Genomic DNA, 24,082 nt, shown 5'->3' with positions numbered 1-24,082 from the left:
CCTCCCTGCTAAGAGTGTTAACCTATCTAATGTAATCCACATTCCTTTCCTTACTTTTCTCTTCCCTTCTCCTATGCCATCTGGAATGTCCGTTCTCTGACTAACAAGGCTCTAGTTGTACATGACCTCTTCTGCTCTCATCATTCACAATCAGTCATTCCCCTCACCCCATCTTACCTGTCCCACTGATTTGCCTCTGCTTAATTAAACTCTCCTCTGACATCTACTCTAACCTCTCTGCTCTCTCTCTCTTTCCGCTTAAACTAACAATCTTATTAACTCTTACAATGCTATCCTCCTATCTATATGCCCCCTCTAGGCTCTGACACACTTGTCCCTCTAGCCCACACCCTTGGCTAAATTCCCAAACATGTTCATCACACTTCCACTCGCTGTTCTTAATGCCTATGAAGGAAATCACACAATTGATATTTGATTTTTCTACAGTAAAAATGTCTCCAGTCCTGTATAAAGCTGCTCTCTGGGGCCAAACCACACTACTTTTTTTTCACATTCATCAACACTCAAATTTAATTTACGCTGTCTTTTTTTCCCTGTATTTGACTCCCTCCACTAACCTTCTCCTCACACTTGCCATCCTTCCTTCACTTCTCCTCAAGCATTTGACTACTTCAGAGGCAAGGTGGATGCCACCCACAAGGAGATTCCTTCTGTCCCTTCCCCCTTCTCTCCTTCTACCTAATTCTCCTTCTGCATTTGACTCCTTTTCTTCTCTTACAGAGCTGGAAGCTAATCATCTTCTCTTCTCCCTCTACCACATGCCCTCTAGATCGTATCCCCTCACACCTTACTGCATCTCTTAGTCCCCACTCTCACCCACATCTTCAATTCCTCCCTATTCTCTGGCTCTTTACCCTCTTACTTTAAGCCTGTAGTGGTCACCCTTTTCTCAGAAACAACCTACACCCTATGTACCTTACTAACTACCGCCCTGTATCCCTCCTGCTGTTTGTCTCCTAATTGCTAGAATGTCAACATTCTTAAATCACATGCCCTCCTGGATCCTTTACAACCTGCCTTTCGTACAGCTCGTTCTACAGACTGTGCTTAAAGCAAATTCCCAAGGTCACTTTTCCCTACTAATCCTACTTGATCTATCTGCTGCGTTTGATGCTCTCAATCACTCTCCTCCTTCATATTCTAAACTCTCTCTTGGTATCCGTAACACAGTTCTATCCTGGTTTTCATCATAACTTTCCTGTCACACATTCTCCATCTCTGTTGCTAACATGTCTTCGTCTTCTATTGATCTGTCTGTGGGTATACATCAGGGCTCTGTTCTGAGATCTCTCTTTCTCTCTACATACTATCATTTGGTGACCTCATCAACTCTTTGTGACAATCCTATAAATAACAAATACAAATATCAGGTCATGGGAATAAGTGATTTGGACATAAAAGTAACATTTCGGAAGTGTGGACAACTAATACATCTTGTAGATTGCCTTTACAGTGTGATGTCATTGATTCAGTAGAGTGTGTGCAGACCAGGACTGCAGTACAGTGTCACTCACATGGATGACTTGCGTGGTAGAAGCTCAAGAACAAGGATGTCAAACTCCAGTCCTCGAGGGCAGCAAACAGGCCAGGTTTTCAGGATATCCCTACTGAAAACCTGGCCTGTTTGGGACCCTCGAGGACTGGAGTTTGACATGCATGCTCTAGAAGGAGCACAGCTGTGGGTGGGAGGTGGATTTGCTTTGCATCAAATGGTTTGGAGCAAGGTTTATTGTATGTATTATCATAATAACAATGCAATGCTTAACTTTTATTTCAGGAGGGATGACTGCAGAACAGAAGTGAATATTGAAGCCATGTGTTCCTTTTCTTGCAAAAGAGAAAATTTGAAGGACAGTTGAAGAGAAGGAAAATTACTACACAGAGACAGATAAGCAATGTGTATATTTCTCATTTACCATTTAGTATTTGTCGTTTTATTGACTCCACACAATCCGGCTGCTACGGGTTTCACATTGAATATTTTCATCTCTACTCTACCCCTTCCTGTGATCTGAACCATGCAAGTTTTCGTTGATTCAATACATCATGAGTAGAGGGTGGCTACAGTATGAAGTAAAGACCCAAGGACCACATCTACTACCATTCATAACAAGAACATGTGCAGTAGCGCACAGCTGCAGTTCTATGTGATTGTTATGAAAGGTTGAGGTGGTTCAATTCTATGAATCTGGAGTGGGATGGATCCTGTTTGCATCATATGGTTTCATCTAGGCCAGTAGATTATATAACTCTCAGTACATGTTACACATGGCATCAGTATTAGTGATTTAAAGAGGAGGAAAGCTTCAATGTGGAGAACAAAGCCAAGTAATGTTGAAGTTACTCCTTTTACCATTTACTTGGTCAGTCTGTACTGTCTACTCTCCACACAGCTGCTAAGGATCTTCCATTTTAAATACTTTCACCTCCTATTCTGCACTGCTTTGCTGCCCATTATTCAGAGATGCGTTCCAGTCATGTTTAGCACTCTGAATCTCTCTGCAGTCATTGGTTCAGCACATCATGGGTAGAGCATGGCTACAGATACAGCAAGCTATTATTATTTTACCGGCTGATCATCCATAATATTGCATTAAAACATAGAATATCACTTAATTTCCAAAAGATTCAGTGATGCTGATAATGCAGAATCTCACAACATTTCCCATCATAATGCCATAATGCACAAGTGGGAGAAATAATCCTTGCTATATCTGTACATTGTGTGACGTATTACCTCCATGACCAATGAGAGCAAGTACATCTTCTGTATAGAGCGGCTGTGTTATGATGCAGTTATTGATCATCATTGACATAATCACAAGAATCTTATGCAAAGGGAAATTGTCCGCAGCGAAGTGAGATTTCAGCCCCCAAACGTCTGTAATATTAATGCAATGTCTTACTTTTGTTGCAGTGAACACTGAAGAGACGGATCTACTACAACACTGTACAGGATGAGCATACGCTACAAGCAGCAAAATGATCTTGCAGTTGACAGTATGTTGTTCTGGTAATGTGCACAATTATTATTTATGGGGTACACACCACAGTGCTGGACATATTCTGTTAACTTCAACTCTACTCCTAACATGGAGATGTCTTCCTGGTGTTACTGATTCAGTACATCATATGCACAGTGTGGTTATGATATGATGGATTGATTTAATGAACCCACCAACCAATGATGACATCTGCATCATCTTCTGTAAAGTGCAGCTACAGCATGATATTATCAGCATTTGGTGCGGTATAATCAGAGGTATCTATGTGCTTTTGTGCCTGTTTTAAGTCCTCCAGCTTAACGCCCCTACACCTCCCACTACACAGGCATACTTACTTATGCATACACTGACATCTGGCATACCTACACACACCCCAGGGCCACTTCCTTCCCCTGATGTCAGGGAGAGGATGGGCATGCAGAGTGCAGTAAGTCTCCACGTTACTCTGGCCAACAGTCTTGGCCTACCCCCAGCATCTGTCACCCACAACATCTGTTCCCTCCTTGTAAAGTGCTGAACTATCTCACCTGGGTCAGTGCTATAGCTGATCACAGTGCCCGATCAGGATGTCACTGTGACAGGCAGCAGTGCAGATTGACCGGTCAATCAATGCAGTGCCGCAACATATGCACTAAATGAGATTTCCGTGCCCCCAGTCAGGTTACTCCCTGGGCAGTGACCCTGCTCACACCCTCCCCTAGTTCCACCTCTGATCACAATTATCTCTCTTGGAGAGTGTAGCAAATTGGAGTTGGGGGAATCTCACCTCTGCCATGCATGGTCACAATCTGGGCACAGGACCCAAATAGTGGGCAATGTGGCACTTCTTACAGTAGAGAATAAGTAACTTTATTCTTTACTTGTGTATTAAGGACCTTATTTGCATTAAATTCAGTCCACATGGGACCAAGACTTTCTGGCTTACTGAACAAAGTGGAATTGTTTCGTAGAGGGTGGAGAATTGTATTTTATCTGAAATTACCCCCTCTGCACAAAATACAAACAATTATACCCATACAAGTACCTTGTGGAAGTTGTTGCCCTCTATCTTCCTGTGGTCTCTCCCTGTTTCTCACCGTGCCTCCTCCCATTTCCTTGCACCTCTGCGTCCCTATACTCAGAGCCGGCTCCGGTCAGTGACATGGGATGCCCAAATATGAGCATACCCATATATGGGCATCCATGCCACTGACCGGAGCCCGCTCTGTTGCGGATATGGAGAGAGACTGGGAGATTTACATCCCCTTATAATTCATATGGTGCATAGTACCGGCACGTATTGTTTTACCGGTACTGTGTACCTTCCTACTTTCACACTGGTACAGTATATGCTGCAGTGGGACTGAGAGGGATATATTGGTAACACATAGTCATTGTTGGGGGAATTCAATCCATTTTGAAAATAGTAATAAAATGTTTTTTACTTTTCTTTTTTTTCAGTAATGAAGAATGAAACATTTCTGTTAAAATTGAATTGGAGGTGAACTGGATTCATCATCAACTCTGCACCAGTGTGAATTGATGTTCTTTAATGTTCTGATAAGGTACATGCAACATCTCTTCCTCAACCCCTGCACCACTCTCTGCCTCTTGCCTCTCTCTCTCCACCTCCCTGCTAAGCGTATTAACCCATCTAATGTAATCCACATTCCATGTCTCACTTTACTCTTCACTTCTCACGTGCCCTCTGGAATGACTGCTCTCTGACTAACAAGGTCTATTTGTACATGACCTCTTCTGCTCTCATCATCCACCACCTCTCATTCCCCTCACCCCTGTCCTACTCGATACCTCAGCTTAATTGAACTCTCTCCTCTGACATCTACCCTTATCTCTTACCTCTCCTCACTTTCTGCTTAAACTAACTATCTTGTTAACTTTTACAATGCTATCATCTCCTCCTCCTCCCTCCTCCTCCTCCCTCCTCCATCATATATATGCCCCTTCTAGGCTCTGACACACTCATCCCTCTAAGGCCATGATTATCATGGGCACATGCTTGGTCATCCACAGTGTGTGCGAGCGATGCAGAGCCGCCTCGGACCTCAGTGCAGGGATTGCTGCATACCCCCAGCATCTGTCACCCACAAACAATACACACACTAATACTCCCCACAATACACACTATAATACCTCCTCAATACTAATCTCCCCAATAATATTATAGCTCCAAACACAATATACACAACACCCTTACACAAGATACACAATCTAGTACTCTCCTCTGCACCTCTACACACAATATAATACTCCCACACACACAATATACACACTACCCTCCTACCCCCATAAAATACAACCAATAATACACACACACTTTGTGGATGTTGGGACCAGCTCCCGGCATGCACCAGTGAAAGAGAGAGGCCCGCAGAAGCTCGGAAGAACTCCCTCCATCCGTGCCTTCCTCCGTTTCACATCTTCTCCCTGTCTCTCTCCCTCCCTTTCCTTGCATCTCCCTGCGTCTTTACGTATACCCAGTCAGTGACGGCTCTGGTCACGTGATGCCTTAATATGGGCTTATCCATATATGTTCATCCACATCACTAATGTGATGCCCGCACTGTTGCGGAGCTGGTACTTACGACGGGCACTTATTGTTTTATCAGTACTGCGTACCTGACTCTACCGGCCTACTTTCAACACTAGTACAATATGTGCTTCACTACGAGTGAGTGGGGAATATTGGCATCACACAGTCACTGTTGAATATGCCATTCAATCCATTTTGAAAATAGTAATGCAATGTGGTTTTGTTTTGTTTGCTTTTTGCAGTAATGAAGAATGGAAAAGTTATATTAAAATTAAATTGGAGGGGGACTAGATTCAGCATTTCATCATGAACTCTGCACTTGTGAGAATTTAACTTCTTGAATACCCTGACAGGTACACGCAACATTAAGACTATAATCTGCTGTGCAAGCTTTCGTGCTATACCTCCCCCTCAGGTTTTGATTTATACATTTGCTCCCTCAATTCATGTCCTCTAATATTTGAAAGCTCTCTCCTAGCATTTTCTCTTTACCACAGAACGTCATCCCAATGTAACCTCTCTCTTGTTCTTTCTGCTTGCTGTTTCCTCACTCCTCTGTTAAACTTTTCTAATTTCTCTAACTTCCACACTCCTGCTTTTATCCACATGTTCTCCTCTTTCCTTCCCCTACCTTTGCATGTGTCTACACACTGCACCATTTGTACAGACCTCTATTGCAGCTATTTCTGCACTGCTCAATGAAAAGCACTCTTTAATATCCTATTCTCTGTGCCCCCTCTCTCTGCGCCCCCTCTTTTGGCGCCTCCTCTCTCTGCGCCCCCTCTCTCTGCGCCTATCTGTCTCATTTTCTCTACGTCCCTCTCTCTCTACATAGAGCTATCTCTGTCTCTCTCTACACCTATCTCTGTGTCTCCTTCTATGTTTGCTGATGTGTGGGATATCTCTTATAATCTTGAACCTGCTCATATACACATCGGGCCTCCCTGCCTCTGCCTCCCTGCTTAGAGTGTTAACCTATCTAATGTAATCCACATTCCTTTCCTTACTTTTCTCTTCCCTTCTCCTATGCCATCTGGAATGTCCGTTCTCTGACTAACAAGGCTCTAGTTGTACATGACCTCTTCTGCTCTCATCATTCACAATCAGTCATTCCCCTCACCCCATCTTACCTGTCCCACTGATTTGCCTCTGCTTAATTAAACTCTCCTCTGACATCTACTCTAACCTCTCTGCTCTCTCTCTCTTTCCGCTTAAACTAACAATCTTATTAACTCTTACAATGCTATCCTCCTATCTATATGCCCCCTCTAGGCTCTGACACACTTGTCCCTCTAGCCCACACCCTTGGCTAAATTCCCAAACATGTTCATCACACTTCCACTCGCTGTTCTTAATGCCTATGAAGGAAATCACACAATTGATATTTGATTTTTCTACAGTAAAAATGTCTCCAGTCCTGTATAAAGCTGCTCTCTGGGGCCAAACCACACTACTTTTTTTTCACATTCATCAACACTCAAATTTAATTTACGCTGTCTTTTTTCCCCTGTATTTGACTCCCTCCACTAACCTTCTCCTCACACTTGCCATCCTTCCTTCACTTCTCCTCAAGCATTTGACTACTTCAGAGGCAAGGTGGATGCCACCCACAAGGAGATTCCTTCTGTCCCTTCCCCCTTCTCTCCTTCTACCTAATTCTCCTTCTGCATTTGACTCCTTTTCTTCTCTTACAGAGCTGGAAGCTAATCATCTTCTCTTCTCCCTCTACCACATGCCCTCTAGATCGTATCCCCTCACACCTTACTGCATCTCTTAGTCCCCACTCTCACCCACATCTTCAATTCCTCCCTATTCTCTGGCTCTTTACCCTCTTACTTTAAGCCTGTAGTGGTCACCCTTTTCTCAGAAACAACCTACACCCTATGTGCCTTACTAACTACCGCCCTGTATCCCTCCTGCTGTTTGTCTCCTAATTGCTAGAATGTCAACATTCTTAAATCACATGCCCTCCTGGATCCTTTACAACCTGCCTTTCGTACAGCTCGTTCTACAGACTGTGCTTAAAGCAAATTCCCAAGGTCACTTTTCCCTACTAATCCTACTTGATCTATCTGCTGCGTTTGATGCTCTCAATCACTCTCCTCCTTCATATTCTAAACTCTCTCTTGGTATCCGTAACACAGTTCTATCCTGGTTTTCATCATAACTTTCCTGTCACACATTCTCCATCTCTGTTGCTAACATGTCTTCGTCTTCTATTGATCTGTCTGTGGGTATACATCAGGGCTCTGTTCTGAGATCTCTCTTTCTCTCTACATACTATCATTTGGTGACCTCATCAACTCTTTGTGACAATCCTATAAATAACAAATACAAATATCAGGTCATGGGAATAAGTGATTTGGACATAAAAGTAACATTTCGGAAGTGTGGACAACTAATACATCTTGTAGATTGCCTTTACAGTGTGATGTCATTGATTCAGTAGATTGTGTGCAGACCAGGACTGCAGTACAGTGTCACTCACATGGATGACTTGCGTGGTAGAAGCTCAAGAACAAGGATGTCAAACTCCAGTCCTCGAGGGCAGCAAACAGGCCAGGTTTTCAGGATATCCCTACTGAAAACCTGGCCTGTTTGGGACCCTCGAGGACTGGAGTTTGACATGCATGCTCTAGAAGGAGCACAGCTGTGGGTGGGAGGTGGATTTGCTTTGCATCAAATGGTTTGGAGCAAGGTTTATTGTATGTATTATCATAATAACAATGCAATGCTTAACTTTTATTTCAGGAGGGATGACTGCAGAACAGAAGTGAATATTGAAGCCATGTGTTCCTTTTCTTGCAAAAGAGAAAATTTGAAGGACAGTTGAAGAGAAGGAAAATTACTACACAGAGACAGATAAGCAATGTGTATATTTCTCATTTACCATTTAGTATTTGTCGTTTTATTGACTCCACACAATCCGGCTGCTACGGGTTTCACATTGAATATTTTCATCTCTACTCTACCCCTTCCTGTGATCTGAACCATGCAAGTTTTCGTTGATTCAATACATCATGAGTAGAGGGTGGCTACAGTATGAAGTAAAGACCCAAGGACCACATCTACTACCATTCATAACAAGAACATGTGCAGTAGCGCACAGCTGCAGTTCTATGTGATTGTTATGAAAGGTTGAGGTGGTTCAATTCTATGAATCTGGAGTGGGATGGATCCTGTTTGCATCATATGGTTTCATCTAGGCCAGTAGATTATATAACTTTCAGTACAGGTTACACATGGCATCAGTATTAGTGATTTAAAGAGGAGGAAAGCTTCAATGTGGAGAACAAAGCCAAGTAATGTTGAAGTTACTCCTTTTACCATTTACTTGGTCAGTCTGTACTGTCTACTCCCCACACAGCTGCTAAGGATCTTCCATTTTAAATACTTTCACCTCCTATTCTGCACTGCTTTGCTGCCCATTATTCAGAGATGCGTTCCAGTCATGTTTAGCACTCTGAATCTCTCTGCAGTCATTGGTTCAGCACATCATGGGTAGAGCATGGCTACAGATACAGCAAGCTATTATTATTTTACCGGCTGATCATCCATAATATTGCATTAAAACATAGAATATCACTTAATTTCCAAAAGATTCAGTGATGCTGATAATGCAGAATCTCACAACATTTCCCATCATAATGCCATAATGCACCAGTGGGAGAAATAATCCTTGCTATATCTGTACATTGTGTGACGTATTACCTCCATGACCATTGAGAGCAAGTACATCTTCTGTATAGAGCGGCTGTGTTATGATGCAGTTATTGATCATCATTGACATAATCACAAGAATCTTATGCAAAGGGAAATTGTCCGCAGCGAAGTGAGATTTCAGCCCCCAAACGTCTGTAATATTAATGCAATGTCTTACTTTTGTTGCAGTGAACACTGAAGAGACGGATCTACTACAACACTGTACAGGATGAGCATACGCTACAAGCAGCAAAATGATCTTGCAGTTGACAGTATGTTGTTCTGGTAATGTGCACAATTATTATTTATGGGCTACACACCACAGTGCTGGACATATTCTGTTAACTTCAACTCTACTCCTAACATGGAGATGTCTTCCTGGTGTTACTGATTCAGTACATCATATGCACAGTGTGGTTATGATATGATGGATTGATTTAATGAACCCACCAACCAATGATGACATCTGCATCATCTTCTGTAAAGTGCAGCTACAGCATGATATTATCAGCATTTGGTGCGGTATAATCAGAGGTATCTATGTGCTTTTGTGCCTGTTTTAAGTCCTCCAGCTTAACGCCCCTACACCTCCCACTACACAGGCATACTTACTTATGCATACACTGACATCTGGCATACCTACACACACCCCAGGGCCACTTCCTTCCCCTGATGTCAGGGAGAGGATGGGCATGCAGAGTGCAGTAAGTCTCCACGTTACTCTGGCCAACAGTCTTGGCCTACCTCCAGCATCTGTCACCCACAACATCTGTTCCCTCCTTGTAAAGTGCTGAACTATCTCACCTGGGTCAGTGCTATAGCTGATCACAGTGCCCGATCAGGATGTCACTGTGACAGGCAGCAGTGCAGATTGACCGGTCAATCAATGCAGTGCCGCAACATATGCACTAAATGAGATTTCCGTGCCCCCAGTCAGGTTACTCCCTGGGCAGTGACCCTGCTCACACCCTCCCCTAGTTCCACCTCTGATCACAATTATCTCTCTTGGAGAGTGTAGCAAATTGGAGTTGGGGGAATCTCACCTCTGCCATGCATGGTCACAATCTGGGCACAGGACCCAAATAGTGGGCAATGTGGCACTTCTTACAGTAGAGAATAAGTAACTTTATTCTTTACTTGTGTATTAAGGACCTTATTTGCATTAAATTCAGTCCACATGGGACCAAGACTTTCTGGCTTACTGAACAAAGTGGAATTGTTTCGTAGAGGGTGGAGAATTGTATTTTATCTGAAATTACCCCCTCTGCACAAAATACAAACAATTATACCCATACAAGTACCTTGTGGAAGTTGTTGCCCTCTATCTTCCTGTGGTCTCTCCCTGTTTCTCACCGTGCCTCCTCCCATTTCCTTGCACCTCTGCGTCTCCGCATATATCCCTATACTCAGAGCCGGCTCCGGTCAGTGACATGGGATGCCCAAATATGAGCATACCCATATATGGGCATCCATGCCACTGACCGGAGCCCGCTCTGTTGCGGATATGGAGAGAGACTGGGAGATTTACATCCCCTTATAATTCATATGGTGCATAGTACCGGCACGTATTGTTTTACCGGTACTGTGTACCTTCCTACTTTCACACTGGTACAGTATATGCTGCAGTGGGACTGAGAGGGATATATTGGTAACACATAGTCATTGGTGGGGGAATTCAATCCATTTTGAAAATAGTAATGCATTGTTTTTTACTTTTTTTTTTGCAGTAATGAAGAATGAAAAAGTTCTGTTAAAATTGAATTGGACGTGAACTGGATTCAGCATTTCATCATCAACTCTGTACCAGTGTGAATTGACGTTCTTTAATGTTCTGACAAGGTACATGCAACATCTCTTCCTCTACCCCTACACCACCCTCTGCCTCTTGCCTCTCTCTCCACCTCCCTGCTAAGCGTATTAACCCATCTAATGTAATCCACATTCCTTGTCTCACTTTACTCTTCCCTTCTCACGTGCCCTCTGGAATGTCCACCACTTCTCATTCCCCTCACCCCTGTCCTACTCGATACCTCAGCTTAATTGAACTCTCTCCTCTGACATCTACCCTTATCTCTAACCTCTCCTCACTTTCTGCTTAAACTATCTATCTTGTTAACTCTTACAATGCTATCATCTCCTCCTCCCTCCTCCTCCATCATCTATATGCCCCTTCTAGGCTCTGACACACTCATCCCTCTAAGGCCGTGATTGTCATGGGCACACGCTTGGTCGTCCACAGTGCGTGCGAGCGATGCAGGGCCTCCCCGTCGCCTCGGACCTCAGTGCAGGGATTGCTGGAGCGACAGGCATGCGCTAACTTTGCCTTCTGTTGCGTGCTTACTATAGACGCAGCCTAACCCATGCATTGGTTTAATTCACAAGCACGCTCTCATCACACTTCATCACATCACACTGCTGCTCTTAACACCTATGGAGGAAATCTCACAGTCTGATTTTCTACACTAAACCTTTGTCCTGTTCTGTAAAACTCTGCTCCTTTTTTTAAGGTCAAACACTACTTTTTCCTCACTCATCAACACTCCAATTTCATTCACACTGTCTTCTATGTATTTGAGTCCCACCACTGACTTTCTCCTCCCACTTAACATCCATCCTTTATTTCTCCTCAAGCCTTTGCTCACTTGAGGCAAGGTGGATGCCATCCACAAGTAGATTCGTTCTCTCCCTTCCCCCTCTCTCTTTTTCTATCTAGATCTCATTGCACTCTTGACTCCTTTTCTCCTGTCACAAAGCTGGAACCTGATCTTCTCTTCTCCCTCTACCACATGCCCTCTCAATCCTATATTCTCACTCTCACCCACATCTTCAATTCCTCCATATCCTTTGGCTCTTTCAACTCTTCCTTTTAAGCATGCAGTGGTCACCCCTATTCTCAAAAATAACCTTGACCTTGTGTGAATTTCTAACTATCGCCCTGTATCCGTCCTACCATTTGCCTCCTAATTGCTAGAACGTCTTGTGATCTCCCGTTTGATCAACATTCTTAAATCACATGCTCCTCTGGGCCCTTCACAATCTGCCTTTCCCAATGTAACCAATTATGTACATAAAGAAAATTCCCAAGGTCCATTTTACTTACTAATCCTGCTTGATCTCTCTTCTGCTTTTGATACTGTCAATCACTCTTCTCATTCATATTCTAAACTCTTTCTTCGTATCCGCAGCAAACTTATATCCTGGTTTTCATCATACTTCTCCATCACACATTCTCCATCTCTGTTGCTAACGTGTCTTTGTCTCCTGTTGTTTTGTCTGTTGGTATACCTCAGGACTCTGTTCTGGGACCTCTCTCACTACATACTATCACTAGTTGACCTTATCAACTATTTTGGCCCTTGATATCATCTCTATGCAGATGATACACACACCTATCCACCCTACCGTCACTCCTGCAATTTAGTTCCTAGTTTCGGGTGGCCTCCTGGCTATATCCTCCATGGATGACACTCTTCTGCCTTAAACCTAATGTCTAAAACTGAGCTCCTCATATTTCCCCCTAAATCTGGCCTAATATCACCTTTCTCCATCGCAGTAAACAGTACTACCATCATCCTGTCATGAAAGCACATTGCCTAGGAGTAACATTTGACTCTTCCCTTTCCATCTTCATTCACGACACTGGCTAAAGTTTGTTGATTCTTTCTCTGTAATATTTCCAAGATTTGCCCTTTTCTCTGTCAATCTACTGCTAAAACGCCAATGCATGCCCTTATCGTATGGGTTAACATACTGCTAACAGGGCTCCCTGCTTCACAACTTTCTCACTTGCAATCTATCCAAAACTCTGCTGCTTGAATAATTTCCCTTTCTCCCACAACAGTATCTGCTCATCTCCTCCTCCTCCTTAAATCCCTCTCCTTGCTTCCCATCAAGTTTCAGATCACCTACAAAGTTCTCCTCCTTACCTTTTTGTTAAGGTTCTCTATTAGTGGTGTACCGAGTACCCGGCGTTACCCGACACATTTCCAGCTACCCGGACATTACTCGAAACCGGCCACTGAGAAGTGGACTTGGCCGGGTAATACCCGGCGTCGGGTAATACCCGGCGTCGGGTAATGTCAGGGCAGCTGGAAATAATCTTTTATACTTACCTTTCCTAAGACATCTAGGATCAGCAGCAGCAGTCCTCTGATGTTGGCAGCATCAGAGGTGTCTTCACCTGGCGGGGGGAGCTGCAGGAATCACTTCCACAGCACCGAAGCAGGTAAGCTGTGTCTGTGAGCCTGCAGCTCCCCCGCCAGCTGAAGACACCACAGATGCTGCCACCGTCACAGGACTGCTGCTGATCCTAGATGTCACTGCCACCCGGAAGGTAAGTGCCAAACCGTGTACCCGACCGGGTAGAACCTTTCATTTTGGCCGGGTACCCGTTACCCATTTTTTTATAGTTGAGGACCCAGTCCAACACTATTCTCTATTCATCTGCTCCTTCCTACATATCATCTTTGGTCTCGTTATGCCCTTCCTCGTCTCCTAAGCTCTACTAATAACTGTCTCCATTATACTTCTTACACCTCTACTGCGCACTCGCTCTCTTGCCTGAAACCCTTTCCCATCAATTTACCTGTGAAACTCACACACACTCAGTATATGCCAACATACCCTCTTCCACCCACATTTAAGATCAACCTTAAAATTCACAACTTAAATGAAGCATTTCTATAGCTTTTACTCGTTGCTACTGTCACTCATTCAGTCACTAACTATTGTTCCCAAGAAGTGCTTTATACTACAGTACCCACCATTAAGGACAAGCATTGTCATCTACTGCACTTGTTCCCCCACCTGTTGTCTCTCTGTAAGTCTCCTTACATTTCTCTTAGATTGTAAACTACCCAGGACAGGGATTTACTTTCCTATTGTCTGTTTTTGTTTGTTGAACTTATTGTATAATAATTTCCTGTACTTTTTGGTCTCTCTTGTAAAGCGCTGAGTACACAATGGGTGGTATATAAATAGAGATATATGCAGAGTCTAGAGACAAGGCACACGTGTATAGGTAGCTACAGTTTATCCGGGACCGTATGCATCCTTGAAGTGCCTGTCCCAGTTATTTTCTATTGATTGCAATGTAGGAGTGTCTGTCCTGTCTTATTTTTTTTATTATTATTATTATTATTATTATTATATATACAAAGATATATACAAAGATTGTTTCCTGTCGTTAGCATGACATTGTGTGACACAGTGTGATGTCATTGATTCAGTAGATTGTGTGCAGACCGGGACTGCAGTACAGTTTCACTGACATGAATAACTTGTGTGATAGAAGCTCTAGAAGGAGCACAGCTGTGGGAGGGAGGTGGATTTGCTTTGTATCACATGGTTTGGAGCAAGGTTCATTGTATGTATCGTCAATAATAATTATAATAATAATAATGCAATGCTTAACTTTTTTATTTCAAGAGGAAAGACTGCAGAACAGAAGTGAATATTGAAGCCATGTGTTCATTTTCTTGCAAAATAGAAAATTGAAGGACAGTTGAAGAGGAGGAAAATGACTACACAGAGACAGATAAGCAATGTGTATATTTCTCATTTAGTATTTGTCGTTTTATTGACTCCAAAAAATCCGGCTGCTAAGGGTTTCGCATTGGACATATTCACCTCTACTCCACCCCTTCCTGTGATCTGTACCATGCAGATTTTTGTTGATTCAATACATCATGAATAGAGTGTGGCTACAGTATGAAGTACTGACCCAAGGACCACATCTACTACCATTCATAACAAGAACATGTGCAGTAGCGCACTGCTGCAGTTCTATGTTATTGCTATGAAAGGTTGAGGTGGTGCAATCATATGAATCTTGAGTGGGAGGGATCCTGTTTGCATCATTTAATTTGATCTAGGCCAGTAGAGTATATACCTCTCAGTACAGGTTACATATGGCATCAGTATTAGTGATTTAAAGAACAGAAAAACAGGAGTGGAGAACAAAACCAAGTAATGTTGAAGTTACTACTTTTTACTATTTACTTGGTCAGTCTGTACTGTCTACTCCCCACACAGCTGCTAAGGGTTTCCATTTGAGATACATTCACCTTCTACTCTGCACTACTGTGCTACCCTCTATTCAGAGATGAGTTCAAGTCATGTTTACCACTCTAAATCGCTCTGCAGTCATTGATTCAGCACATCATGGGTAGAGCATGGCTATAGATACAGCAAGCTTTATTTTACCCTAATATTGCATCAAAAAATAGAATATCACTCAGTTTCCTACAGATTTCCTGATGCTGATAATGCAGAATCTCACCCTCCCATAATAATACACCAGAGGAAGAAATAATCCTTGCTATATATGTACATTGTGTGACATATTGCCTCCATGACCATTGATGGCAAATACATATTCTGTATAGAGCAGCTGTGTTATGATGTAGTTGTTATTGATCATCATTGAGATATAATCACAAGAATCTTATGCAAAGGGAAACTGTCATTAGCATAGTGGGATTTCAGCCCCCAAACTTCTGTAATATTAAGGCAATGTCTTACTTTTATTGCAGTGAACACCGAAGAGACGGATCTACTACAACAGCAAAATGATCATGCAGTTGACAATGTTGTTCTGGTAATGTGCACAATTATTATGTATGGGCTCCACACCACAGTGCTGGACATATTTTGTTAACTTCAACACTACCCCTACCATGGAGATGTCTTCCTGTGATTGGTGTTACTGATTCAGTACATCATATGCACAGTGTGGCTATTATATGATGGATTGATTTAATGAACCCACCAAACACTGATGACATCTGTATCATCTTCTGTAAAGTGCATCTACAGCAGGATATTATCAGCATTTGGGGTGATATAATCAGAGGCATCTATGTGCTTTTGTGCTGGGTAAAGTCCTCCAGCTGAACCGCCCCCCGCCACCCACCCCCCTACACCTCCTGCCACACAGGCAAACTTACTTACACACACAGCACACTTACTTATGCACACTGACACTTGGCATACCTACACACACACACCCCACAGCCACTGGCATGCATGCAGAGTCCTGGGCATGCAGGATGGGCATGCAGAGTACAGAATATCTCCACCTTGCTCTGGCCCGTACTCTTGGCCTACCCCCAGCATCTGTCACCCACAACCTCTGTTCCCTCCCTGTAAATTGCTGCACTAACACACCTTGGTCAGCGCTGCAACCGATCACAGCACCGGATCATGTCACTGTGATAGGAAGCAGTGCTAATTGACCGGTCAATCAATGCCACGTGGCAACATACGCACCAAAAGAGATTTCCATGCCCCCTGACAGGCTACTCCCTGGGCAGTGACCCTGCTCATCTTCCACCTCTGATCACAATATTCTCTCTTGGAGAGTGTAGCAAATTGGAGTTGGGGGAATTTCACCTCTGCAGTGCATGTAGAGTCCTGTATGCAGAGTACAGAAAGTCTCCACCTTAGTCTGGCCCGTACTCTTGGCCTACCCACAGCATCTGTCACCCACAAATAATACATACACTAATACTCCCCACAATACACACTTTAATACCTCCTCAATAATAATCTCCCCAATAATATTATAGTCTTAAACACAATATACACAATACCCCCTAACACAAGATACCCAATCTAACACTCTCCTCTGCACCTCAACATAATATACACACTATAATACCCTACACACAATATAATACTCCCACACACACACAATATACACACTATCCTCCTACCGCCATAAAACACAACCAATAATACACACACACTTTGTGGATGTTGGGACCAGCTCCTTGCATGCACCAGTGAAAGAGAGAGGCCTGCCATCCGTGCCTCCCTCCGTTTCCCATCTTCTCCCTGTCTCTCTCCCTCCCTTTCTTTGCATCTCCCTGCATCTTTGCGTATACCCAGTCAGTGACGGCTCCGGTCACGTGATGCCTTAATATGGGCTTATCCATATATCTGTTGCAGAGATGGAGAGAGACCTGGAGATTTTACATTTCCTTATAATTCATATTGGTACTTAGTACGGGCACTTATTGTTTTATCAGTACTGGGTACCTGACCGTACTGGCCTACGAGTGAGAAGGCAATATTGGCATCACACAGTTACTGTTGAATATGTCATTCAATCCATTTTGAAAATAGTAATGCAATGTGGTTTTGTTTTGTTTGCTTTTTGCAGTAATGAAGAATGAAAAAGTTATATTAAAATTAAATTGGAGGGGAACTGGATTCAGCATTTCTTCATGAACTCTGCACTTGTGAGCATTGACCTTCTTGAGTGCCCTGACAGGTACACGCAACTTTAAGACTATAATCTTCATCAACTGCTGTGCTTTCGTGCTATACTAAAGCTTTCGTGCTATACCTCCCCCTCCGGTTTTGATTTATACATTTGCTCTCTCAATTCATGTCCTCTAATATCTGGAGGCTCTCTCCTAGTTTTTCTCTCTACCACAGCACGTCATCCCAATGTAACCTCTCTCTTGTTCTTTCTGTTTACTGTTTCCTCACTGCTCTGTAAAACTTTTCTAATTTCTCTAACTTCCACACTCCTGCTTTTATCCACATGTTCTATACACTTTCCTTCCCCTACCTTTGCATGTGTCTACACAAAGCACCATTTGTACAGACCTCTATTGCAGCTATTTCTGCACTGCTCAATGAAATGCTCTCCTGCACATCCTATTCTCTTCCACCTTCCCTCATTCTCTACGCCCCCTCTCAAAGCCCCCTCTCTCTATGTCTCCTCTCTCTACGCCTATCTGTCTCATTCTCTTGATGCCCTTCTCTCTCTACATATCCCTATCTCTGTCTCTCTCTACACCTATCTCTGTGTCTCCTTCTATGCTCGCTGATGTTGGGGGATATCTCTTATAATCTTGGACCGGCTCATATACACATCAGGCCTCCCTACTAAGAGTGTTAACCTATCTAATGTAATCCACATTCCTTTCCTTACTTTTCTCTTCCCTTCTCCTGTGCCCTCTGGAATGTCCACTCTTACTAACAAGGCTCTAGTTGTACATAACCTCTTCTGCTCTCATCAGTCACAATCAGTCATTCCCCTCACCGCATCTTACCTGTCCCACTGATTTGCCTCTGCTTAATTAAACTCTCCTCTGACATCTACTCTAACCTCTCTTCTCTCTTCTCTCTCTCTCTTTCTGCTTAAACTAACAATCTTATTAACTCTTACAATGCTATCCTCCTATCTATATGCCCCCTATAGGCTCTGACACACTCATCCCTCTAACCCACACCTTTGGCTAAATTCCCAAACACACTCATCACACTTCCACTCGCTGTTCTTAATACCTACGGAGGAAATCTCACACTTTGTTTGATTTTTCTACAGTAAAAATGTCTCCTGTCCTGTATAAAGCTGCTCTCTAGGGCTAAATACACTACTTTTTTCCACACTCATCAACACTCAAATTTAATTTACGCTGTTTTTTTCTCTGTATTTGACTCCCTCCACTGACCTTCTCCTCCCACTTGCCATCCTTCCTTCACTTCTCCTCAAGCATTTGACTACTTCAGAGGCAAGGAGGATGCCACCCAAAAGGAGATTCCTTCTGTCCCTTCCCCCTTCTCTCCTTCTACCCAAATCTCCTTCTGCACTTGACTCCTTTTCTTCTCTTACAGAGCTGGAAGCTAATCATCTTCTATTCTCCCTCTACCACATGCCCTCTAGATCGTATCCCCTCACACCTTACTGCATCTCTTAGTCCCCACTCTCACCCACATCTTCAATTTCTCCCTATTCTCTGGATTTTTGCCCTCTTACTTTAAGCCTGTAGCGGTCACCCTTTTGTCAGAAACAAACTACACCCTATGTGCCTTACTAACTACCGCTCTGTATCCCTCATGCTGTTTGCCTTCTAATTGCTAGTGTCAACATTCTTAAATCACATGCCCTCCTGGATCCTTTACAACCTGCCTTTCGTACAGCACGTTCTACAGACTGTGCTTAAAGCTAATTCCCAAGGTTTTTCCCTACTAATCCTACTTGATCTATCGGCTGCGTTTGATGCTCTCAATCACTCTCCTCCTTCATATTCTAAACTCTCTCTTGGTATCAGTAACAAAGTTCTATCCTGGTTTTCATCATAACTTTCCTGTCACACATTCTCCATCTCTGTTGCTAACATGTCTTCGTCTTCTATTGATCTGTCTGTGGGTATACATCAGGTCTCTGTTCTGAGATCTCTCTTTCTCTCTACATACTATCATTTGGTGACTTCATCAATGCTTTTGGCCTTAGATATAATCTCTATGCGGATGATACACACACAAATCTATCCACCCCTGTTCTCACTCCTGCAATCCAGTCCCTACTCTTGGGTTGTCTCCTGGCTATATGCTCATGGATGGCACTCCACTGCCTTAAACTTAATGTCTAAAACTGGGCTCATATTATCCCCTTTCTCCATCACAGTAAACAGTACTACCATCTATCTTGTCATCAAACATGTTGCATAGGAGTAACATTTGGCTCTTCAATTCCATCTCCATTCACATGCACGGCTATGGGTAAAATGTGTTGCCTCTTTCTCTGTAATATTGCCAAGATCTTCCCTTTCCCCTCTCAACCTACTGCTAAAACTCCAATGTATACTGTTATCCTATAGGTTATTTTAACATACTACTAACAGGCCTCCATGCTTCACAACTTTCTCCTATGCAAAACTCTGCTGCTTGAATTATCTCACTTTCTTCCACAACAGTTTCTGCTCATCTCCTTAAATCCCTGTCCTGGCATCCCATCAAGTTTTTGTATCACCTACAAAGTTCTCCTCCTTACCTTTTTGTTAAGGCTCTCCATTAATCTGCTCCTTCTTGCATATCATCTTTGATCTCTCGTTATGCCCTTGCTTGTCTCTTGCACTATAACCATAACTGTCTCCTGTAAACTTCTTTCACCTCTACTGTTCTCTCACTTGCCTGAAACCATTTTCCATCACTGCACCGTACATGTGAAACTTCCTCACACTCAGTATATGCCAACATAACCTCTTCCACCCACATGTAAGACCAATCTTAAAATTCACGACTTAAATCAAGCATTTCAAAAACTTTGACTCGTGGCTACTGTCCCACACCCACAGTCACTGCTAACAACTATTGTTCCCAAGATGTGCTTTCTACTAATTGTACCCACCATTAAGGACAAGCATTGTCATCTACTGCACTTCTTCCCCCAACTGCTGCCTCTCTTTAAGTCTTCTAACATTTCTATTAGATTGTAAAGTTCCCAGGGCAAGGATTTACTTTCCTATAATCTGTTTTTATTTGTCGCACTTATTTTTTAATTATTTTTCCCCTCTCCCCTAATGATATACATATAGGTTTTCCTGTCATTTGCATGACAGAGTTATTATGGTTAACTATTGCATCATGTAGACTGCCTTTTCAGTGTGATGTAATTGATTCAGTACTTTGTGTGCAGACTGTGACTGCAGTACAGTGTCACGAACATTAATGACTTGTGTGGTAGAAGCTCTAGAAGGAACACAGCTATGGGAGGGAGGTGGATTTACTTTGGATCACATGGTTTGGCGCAAGGTTCATTGTATGTATGATCATAACCATGCAATGCTTAACTTTTATTTCAGGAGGGAAGAACAGTGAATATTGAAGCCATGTGTTTCTTTTCTGTCAGAAGAGAAATTTTGAAAGACAGTTGAAGAGGAGGAAAATGACTACACAGAGACAGATAAGCAATGTGTATATTTCTCATTTAGTATTTGTCGTTTTGTTGACTCCACACAATCCAGCTGCTAAGGGTTTCGCATTGGACATATTCCCCTCTACTCTACCCTTCCTGTGATCTGTACCATGCAGGTTTTTGTTGATTCAATACATCATGAGTAGAGTGTGGCTGCTGTATGAAGTATTGACCCAAGGACCACATCTACTACCATTCATAACAAGAACATGTGCAGTAGCGCACTGCTGTAGTTCTATGTGTTTTATTAAAGGTTGAAGTGGTGCAATCATATGAATCTGGAGTGGGATGAATCCTGTTTGCATCATATGGTTTCATCTAGGCCAGTAGAGTATATCTCTCAGTACAGGTTACACATGGCATCAGTAGTAGTGATTTAAAGAACAGAAAAAACAAGAGAAACTTCAATGTTGATAACAAAGCCAAGTAATGTTGAAGATACTCCTTTAACTATTTATTTGATCAGTCTGTACTGTCTACTCCCCACACAGCTACTAAGTCTTCCATTTGAGATACATTCACCTCCTACTCTGCACTGCTGTTCTGTCCTCTATTCAGAGATGAGTTCCAGTCATGTTTACCACTCTGAATCACTCTGCAGTCATTGATTCAGCACATCATGGGTAGAGCATGGCTACAGATACAGTAAGCTTTATTTTACCGGCTGATCATCCATAATATTGCATTAAAACATAGAATATTACTCAGTTTCCAAAAGATTCAGTGATGCTAATAATGCAGAATCTTACAACACATCCCATCATAATGCACCAGAGGAAGAAATAATCCTTGCTACACTACCGACACGTTTTATTGAAGCACGGCTAGCACCGCAAGCCGGGGGATGCCCCGGCGTGCTAGCCGCACTCCCTCAGCGTGCCGCGCATCACCGATGCACGGTCACGCGTCATCGGGTGCCTGCGCCCCCTGCACGTGCGTCCAGGGCTCCCCGAGGGAGCACTGGTGTCCCGCGATGTGGGGGACAGCGGCAGGGGGTTCCGGGGGACCCGACGGACCCGGCAGCGGAAGGGAGAAAGCCCCGATCGGAGGGCGCTCCGCTGCTTCGGCGTGCGCCCGGCACCCTCCGGCGCGTGCCAGGTTACTGCTGCGGCCAAGAACGGGCAAATGCTCGAATAAACTCGGCCGCAGCAGTATATCTGTACATTGTGTGACGTTTGGCCTCCATGACCATTGATAGCAAATACATATTTTGTATTGAGCGGCTGTGTTATGATGTAGTTGTTATTGATCATCATTGAGATATAATCACAAGAATCTTATGCAAAGGGAAAATGTCTGCAGCATAGTGGGATTTCAGCTCCCAAACTTCTGTAATATTAATGCAATGTCTTACTTTTATTGCAGTGAACACTGAAGAGACGGATCTACGACAACACTGCACAGGACAAGAGCAAACACTACAAGCAGCAAAATGATCTTGCAGTTGCAAGTATGTTCTGTAATGTGCACAATTATTATTTATGGGCTACACACCACAGTGCTGGACATATTCTGTTAACTTCTACCCCTACCATGGAGATGTCTTCCTGTGATTGATTCAGTACATCATATGCACAGTGTGGCTATGATATGATGGATGGATTTAATGAACCCACCACCCACTGACATCTGCATCATCTTCTGTAAAGTGCAGCAGGATATTATCAGCATTTGGGGTGGTATAATCTGGGGCATCTATGTGCTTTTGTGCCTGGATAAGTTCCTCCAGCTGAACCACCCCCCTATACCTGCCACACAGGCATACTTACAGAGCACACTTACTTATGCACACTGACACTTGGAATACACACACACACACACACACACACACACACACACAGACACTGTCATGCATGCAGTGTCCTGTATGCAGAGTACAGAAAGTCTCCACCTTACTCTGGCCCGTACTCATGGCCTATCCCCAGCATCTGTCATCCACAACCTCTGTTCCCTCCCTGTAAAGTGCTGCACTAACACACCTGGGTCAGCGCTGCAGCTGATCACAGTGCCGGATCATGATGTCAATGGGATAGGCAGCAGAGCTGATTGACAAGTCAATCAATGCAGCTCCGCAATATATGCACCAAAAGAGATTTCTGTACCCCCTGTCAGGCTACTCCCTGGGCAGCGACCCTTCTCACCCCTCTCATTCCACCTCTGATCACAATAATCTCTCTTGGAGTGTGTAGCAAATTGGAGTTGGGGGAATCTCACCTCTGTAGTGCATGGTCACAATCTGGGCACTGTACCCAAATATTGGGCAATGTGGCACGTCTTACAGTAGAGAATAGAATAAGTAACTATATTCTTTACTTGTGTATTAAGGAACTTATTTGCAATAAAAATTCAATCCACCTGGGACCAAGACTTTCTGGTTTTCTGAACAAAGTGGAATTGTTTTCCTATAATTTTATATTCTCTGAAATGTAACATCACAATAAAGTACTCCTATTTTTTTCCTTTGTGCTTTTTTATGGACTATTCCTTTATGTATTTCACTTAATGGGACTAATTACCTTACGATTAGATTTCACTTGTATTTTCTTGGGTTACTCTTTGGAATTTCTCTCTGTGTTCATTTATACTATCTTATTTAGAGCAGTCTTTGCCATTGGACCCCATTTCTTGCCAGAGAGATCTGTAACACAGAGTATTGAAGAGAGTACAGAACAGCGGTGAAGTAGATTTTTATGCTTCTAGGCAGCCTCCCTTCTCACCATGTATTCTGCCCCCGACGGTCTCTTGCACTGCTCCCTCCTACACCCACTCCCCTCACTCTTCCCTCCCCTCCCCGCTATCACTCAATGACCCCCTCTCATTCAATCCTGCTCCCTTACTCCCCCCTCACTCATTCTTCCTTCTGCACACACAATCCTCCCGAATATCACTCCCAAACAACACACACACTAATTCTCCCCACAATACACACTATAATACCTCCTTGTGACGATAGCTTCCACAGGCTTATTAATATTACACAAAAATAATTGGGTTTGAACTGGACGAGGCTTAAGATATAATAAATTGTATTTATTCCTTAGAATATAGGTGAACACAACAGATAATACAGTAACGAACAAGAAGTACACTTACTTAAGGGTTGGGGAA

General features: G+C 43.2%; 2 long non-coding RNA genes across 3 annotated transcripts; both read left to right on the top strand.

The window, feature by feature from the left end:
* Positions 1–1,804: 1,804 nt before the first annotated feature.
* Positions 1,805–6,289, top strand: LOC142475308 (uncharacterized). Of its 2 annotated transcripts, XR_012790870.1 has the most exons (4): positions 1,805–1,918; positions 2,939–3,034; positions 4,467–4,570; positions 5,802–6,289. It is a non-coding gene; the product is annotated as an uncharacterized LOC142475308 (long non-coding RNA). The 2 variants fall into 2 exon arrangements; XR_012790869.1 differs by lacking the exon at positions 1,805–1,918 and having other exon boundaries at positions 2,752–3,034.
* Positions 6,290–9,319: 3,030 nt separating this feature from the next.
* LOC142475307 (uncharacterized) lies at positions 9,320–23,433 on the top strand. The gene is made up of 7 exons (XR_012790868.1): positions 9,320–9,546; positions 10,989–11,100; positions 14,689–14,806; positions 15,795–15,859; positions 17,426–17,536; positions 20,862–20,971; positions 22,340–23,433. It is a non-coding gene; the product is annotated as an uncharacterized LOC142475307 (long non-coding RNA).
* The last annotated feature ends 649 nt before the right edge of the window (positions 23,434–24,082 follow it).

The sequence above is a fragment of the Ascaphus truei genome, unplaced genomic scaffold (genome assembly GCF_040206685.1).
Source record: "Ascaphus truei isolate aAscTru1 unplaced genomic scaffold, aAscTru1.hap1 HAP1_SCAFFOLD_1143, whole genome shotgun sequence".
Classification (NCBI taxonomy): domain Eukaryota; kingdom Metazoa; phylum Chordata; class Amphibia; order Anura; family Ascaphidae; genus Ascaphus; species Ascaphus truei.
The sequence above is the reverse complement of the archived record's forward strand: the minus strand, read 5'-3'. Positions and strand labels throughout refer to the sequence as shown.